General features: G+C 33.1%; 1 long non-coding RNA gene across 1 annotated transcript; it reads left to right on the top strand.

Moving 5' to 3' along the window:
- Nucleotides 1-4,369: 4,369 nt before the first annotated feature.
- Nucleotides 4,370-5,085, top strand: LOC126689720 (uncharacterized). Its single transcript, XR_007644594.1, has 2 exons — nucleotides 4,370-4,705; nucleotides 4,866-5,085. It is a non-coding gene; the product is annotated as an uncharacterized LOC126689720 (long non-coding RNA).
- Nucleotides 5,086-6,228: the final 1,143 nt, after the last annotated feature.

Here is a 6,228-nt window from a genome sequence, read left to right as displayed (position 1 = left end):
GGAGAAACGGAAGAGATCTTTAGAGTTACAAGTGGGAAAAATACAAGAGCAGCTAGATAGAATGCCAAATATAATTTTACAAAAGCATTCAAGTAACAAGAAGAGACAACTCATTGGGGAGCCAAATTGGTCAAAGGTAAGTATTTTGTACAAGCTTCCATACTGGAAGAATAAGAAACTTAAGCACAACATTGATGTTATGCATGTGGAGAAGAACATTAGTGAGAGTACTTACAATACTTTGTTAGGCATTGAGGGGAGAAATAAGGATATTGACAAGGCACGGATAGACTTGCAAAATATGAACTTTAAGCACACGTTGCATTTGAAACAACATCCTGATGGATCATATGACAAGCCTCGGGCTTTCTTTTCATTAAGCCCAAATGAAAGGGATGGTTTTTATGACTTTTTAAAATTAGTCAAGTATTTGGATGGCTATGCAGCCAACATATCAAAGTCAGTGAATGCAAAAAATGGTACATTATCTGGTTTGAAAAACCACGACTGCCATGTGCTACTACAACGAATTCTTCCAATTGGGTTGCGAGGGTTTGCACATAAAGACATTAGTATTGTATTATTTGAATTAGGCAACTTTTTCCAAGACTTATGCTGAAGGACCCTAAAGCGGAGTGAATTGGAGAAACTAGAAGAACGTATAGTTCTTATACTATGCAAGCTTGAGAGGTTCTTTCCTCTAGCATTCTTTGATGTTATGATCCACCTTGCTGTTCACTTGCCTCAAGAAGCAATTCTAGGAGGCCCGGTACAATATCGGTGGATGTACCCTATTGAAAGGTAATTAGATCCTTTAATGCATCCATCAATTGCATTTTTCCCATATGGTATAAAATCACATAATGTGCGTATTTTTTCCTCGTAGGTATCTTGAAAAATTGAAAAGATACATTTCAAACCGAGCTCAACCAGAAGGTTCGATTGCAGAGGCTTACATTCTCAAAGAATGTATTAATAACTGGTCTTTGTATATTGATGGGATTGAAACTGTGCATAATTGAAGAGAAAGAAATGAAGATTTAGGTGAATCTAGCGAAGGATTGATAGTTTTTTCACAAACTGCCCGACCTACAGGTGGTAGGCGGAACGATGGTAACTTGTCTTGTGCATTGCTTGATACTGCTCATTGGTACTTATTGTACAATAGTCCTGAGCTAGAGCCTTATTTAAAGTATGTGATTTCATATGCATGTATTGTTTAATCAAATTTTGAATATTATCTGCAATACTTAGCTAAAAATAAATCACCTTATTTTTAACAGTGAACACAAAAGCATATTGCATAATCCTACTGGAGAAACCATAACTCAAATCCAACGACAAGAGTTTCCCAACTGGTTCAGAGAACGTGTAAGACATTTGAAATTTAATCACACACTAATAAAAATTAAACATTTAAAAGTTTCTTCATTACTTATTACTAATTAATACCACTTGTTGTATGTCATTATAGATGAGTAGATTGAAAGTTAACGAGTCACCAGAAGCTACTAAACAGTTATGGTCATTAGCAAATAGTCCTAAGCCGCATGTAAAGGAGTACACAGTTTGTATGGTCAATGGTGTAAAGTTTCATACAAGGGACCTAGACAATTGTCGTGTAAACCAAAACAGTGGTGTATGTACCGAAGGGGATCATGAGGGAGAAATGCACGACTTCTATGGTCATATGTGCAAAATTTGGGAATTGGAGTATATGTTTCGCCATAAAGTTGTTTTGTTCCAGTGTGATTGGTACAATACTGGTACCAATGGTCACAAGCATTGATGTTACAAATCGGTGGTATGAAAATGACCCTTTTATACTTCACAGTCAAGCGAGACAAGTTTTTTTACATTCAAAATACCAAATTGGGTGAACCTTGGAAAATTGTGCAATCCATCCAACATAGGAGAGTGTTTGATGTCCCGAAAGTTAGGGGTGGAGAATCCAATGATAATACAGAAGATAGTGACACATTCCAACAAGAAGCTATTGTTGATGTTGTCTCTATCAATGTTGAGGACAATATTATTGACTATTGTATGGGTGATGTTGAAACTAAGGTTGTTCTTGAATGTGGAACTTCAAGAGATGCTAATAAAAATGAAGAGCATGACATACCTGATGTTGATCTTGATATGGATTATGATATGTAAAATTCATAACAATTGTCTTAAATGTTGTGTGTTTGTCTTAAAGTTTTATGCTTGTTTAAGTAGCAATTGTTTTGTACTTATCTTGAACTTAATATAGATATTGATGTGGTCATTTGTTGTGTTGAGTTAGTAGTAATTGTGTTCAAATTTAGCACTTGTGAATTGCTTGATGTGGTCATTTGTTGTGTTGAGTTAGTAGTAATTGTGTTCAAATTTAGCACTTGTGAATTGCTTAATATGGATAATGGTGTAGACTATGATATGTGAAGTTAGTAGTAATTGTCATTGAGATGTTTTGTATCTTGAACTTGATATGAATATTGATGTGGTCATTTGTTGTGTTGAGTTAGTAGCAATTATGTTCAAATTTTGCACTTGTGAATTGCTTGATGTTAAATTAGTAGCAATTGTACTTATCTTTCATGTCAATACGTAATTTCAAAAAATGCCCAAAAAGGCCAAATACACTTGTAATATACCGAGGTATGAGATGGTAAGATTGGATAGAAAGAGGCAATACCAAGAGATAATTGATGCTTTGGGATTGAAGCACATCTCAACTTCTCTAAAGGATTCTGCTCAGTCCAATTGTGCAAAAGGGAAAAGAAGTAGAGCTAGTGTTGTGGTAGATGATGATTATGTACCACCTATTGGTGACAATGACAATGATGATGAGTCATCTAATTCTGTAATCCATAAGGTATAATAGATATTTCATAGGGTACAATAGATGATAATAACGTTATTGTTCTATTACTTGTAATGACTTTGTTGTTCCATTATATGTATGTTACTTACAGATGACACCAGGACGACTTATACGCTCACGAGGTGAGGCATCTATCCCGGTGGTCCGATCTACAGTCCAGTCTACGGAAACACCTCCTAAAGCAAATCCTCCTGCCCAAAGTTCTTCTAGTGCGGAGGCGCAGACTACCGGCGCATTAACTAGCATGACTGATAATTACATAAAATATACTTAATTACAACTGCACTCTATTTTTACTATTGAGATTATACTTCACTTAATTTAGCTATAATGTACACGAAATATATAATTTTTTAACATTAATAATGTTTAAATAGGATCTGCTAGCAAAACTACCCGTGGAGCAACACGTGGTATAGCAGTACGGGCACTTGTTAAAAAAAGTGTTAAGCTACCAGTACGTATAGCTGCAGAGTATGATGCTCCTGTTGAGAAGAATGTGTGCAAGCTTGTCAATCACATTGGCGTACAAGTGCGAAGTATTTTGTCCAGTTACAATGTGAAAAATTGGAAAAATGTTGATACTGCTACTAGAGATGTGGTGCTTTAAAATATCGCGGTAAATTTACATTGATAACGTCTAACTCCCACAAGTTGATAACGTAAATTGAGATTCCAATTTACATTGGTAAATTTACATTGATAACGTAAATTGAGATTCCAATTTGATAACGAAAACATTAAATACAAAATGTGGAAGATTATTGAGTTCCAACTCCCACAATTTGCATCAGGCTTATAAAAAGCTCAAACAATCTCATGGTGCTGACTATGCAAGAAGCCACCCGCAAATGAATGCCACGGAGAAGCAATGGACTGAACTCATTGATGGGAGATGGACCAATGAGAATTGGTTGGTAAATTATTTATGCGTATGTTATTATTATCCAATGTTTACTATATTATGTTGTCAACTAATTAGATTAATATTTAGATGAAGTAAATGTATATTGTTTTATTCATGATCTAATAAATATCTTAAATATTGTTTATTAGAAAAAATCAAGAAATAACTCTGAAAATAGAAATAAAACTAAAGACAAATATAGATGTGGGACAAAGGCACTTGCTGTTAGGGTTGATGAGGAGGTGCGTATTTTTTCATTTTTTTAAACCTTAGTATATTGCATGTTGTGATTAATTAAGTATATTTATCTAACACTTGAATGTTAATTAATCAGACAAATAATAATGACGGTCAAGTTCCTGAATTGGCAAAAATCTTCAAAGATGTTCATTTTAATCCAAATACAAATATGTGGATACATCCTGAAGATGAAGCAACATATATATATGTGTATCATTCCATCCTTATCATGTTTGTAAAGCTATAACATATGTAGTATTAATGTTGTGATTGTTTGTTTGTTTCTTTCTTTCTTTCTCTCTTTCAAATGATAGGAAAATATTCTCAAAAGTGCAAGTGGATCATTGTCAAGATCCTAATGCTATTCCCCTTACACAAGAGGAGATCTCAAACTTGGTGTTGAAGAAGAAGTCCGGTATTGTAAAAGGACTTGGCATGAGACCTTCCTCTTCTCTAATAACCACTGCCTCCTCTAATTCATTGGTGGAGTATATCCAACGGTTAGAAAATGAGATAATTGAGCTCAAAGAGGCAAGAGTTAGAGATCAAGAGGAGCGAGCTAAGGACCAAGATGCATGAACTAAGCAAGATGAGGTCCAAAAGAATATTCTTAACTTTTTGAGGAGTAAGGGTTATTATGATGCTCTTACTTATGGGGGTGGTCCAACTTCAAGTTAAAACACTTTTTGGTTAGTACTTTATTTGCTTTCTACAACTTATACATTAGGAGTTGTGATTTTAATTTATTGGTGTGGTTACTCTTAATGCATTGTTAGAAATATTTCTTATAATATAGTTAATATTTTTACTTTACGGTTTTAATGAATTATTGTTTTTATATTTGTGCAGATTTCTTATTGGTGGTTTTTAGGGGATTTACTTTTGGCATTACTTGAAGACATATGAGAACATCTTCCGTTAGTTCTAAAATAGGGTTTAGGTAGAGTTATTGTATGTATTGCAAACAATTATTGTATGGAAGGAGTTTGAATTAGATACTTGTTTTATTTTTTACTTGTGGAATGTATGGATCTTTTTTTATAAATGTGTTGTTGAAATAAATGTGTTATTCAAATGTGAGGTTTTAATAATGTAATGACATATTACAGGTTAATATCAAAGCCATGAAAAAAATAAAAACAAAAAATAAGTTTTAGTGATGAATTTTTTCGTCACAAATATAGCAACAAAAAATTGTTTTAGTGACGAAAATTTCGTCACTAAATATAGCAAAATTTTGTAAGAAATGGTTTTAGTGACGAAAATTTTCGTCACTATATGTGCTTGGATTTTCTTAAAAATAGTTTTAGTGACGAATTTTTTCGTCACTATATGTACCCAAACATAGTTTTAGTGACAAAATATTTTCGTCACTGAATAGTATTTTTAGTGAGGAAAACATTTAGTAACAAAACGTTTTCGTCTCTAAAAGTTTTTTTTTTTTTTTTTTTAAATCAAATCGGACTTTTAGTGACGAAATTTTTCGTCACCAGGACTTTTAGTGATGGGGCTACAGTGACGAAATGAGTTTCGTCACTAAAAGTCTAATTTCGTCACTAAAGATCCTTAGTGACGAAAAACTGGACTTTTAGTGACGAATTTTTTCGTCATTGAAAATACATTTTGTTGTAGTGATAGAACTTTGTTAGTAATAAGTTCATCATAAGAAACAACAATTATAAATTACACACACATATTCATTATAGTTATTCAGTTCAAGTAATGAGAAATAAATAAATAAATTTTTTGGAGGAATATAGTAGAATAAAGGTTGATATAGAATGTGTCTCTGTTCTTTGTCCTTAATTCTAAAACAACATACACATCCCAAACACTCACAGTCAATCACAGTCTTTACAAAACTCACAAGTCCACAAAATTCAACCTTAACATCAAAATCGTAATTACCGTTGTCACTCAATACAAAATGCAAACCCCGTTCTTTGGTTGTAGCCAACTCATACAAGGTAGGAATAAATGGGACAACAATGTTAGACTTAGGTAGGTGTTGTCAAAAGATTGAAGGTAAATGACACCATTTTTTTTTTCGTGTGTATTTGAAATGGGATGACATGAAGGGCTATAGATAGGTATATATATAAAATAGTAGAAGTGCAAGAGGTGAAAAGTGTGAATTGAAATGCAAAGAATTTTGATTAGAAAAGTCTTAATATATTGAACCAAATAAAACAAAAAATCAATATTTAAGTTG

Source organism: Quercus robur, chromosome 6 (assembly GCF_932294415.1).
Source record: "Quercus robur chromosome 6, dhQueRobu3.1, whole genome shotgun sequence".
Lineage (NCBI taxonomy): Eukaryota > Viridiplantae > Streptophyta > Magnoliopsida > Fagales > Fagaceae > Quercus > Quercus robur.
The sequence above is the reverse complement of the archived record's forward strand: the minus strand, read 5'-3'. Positions and strand labels throughout refer to the sequence as shown.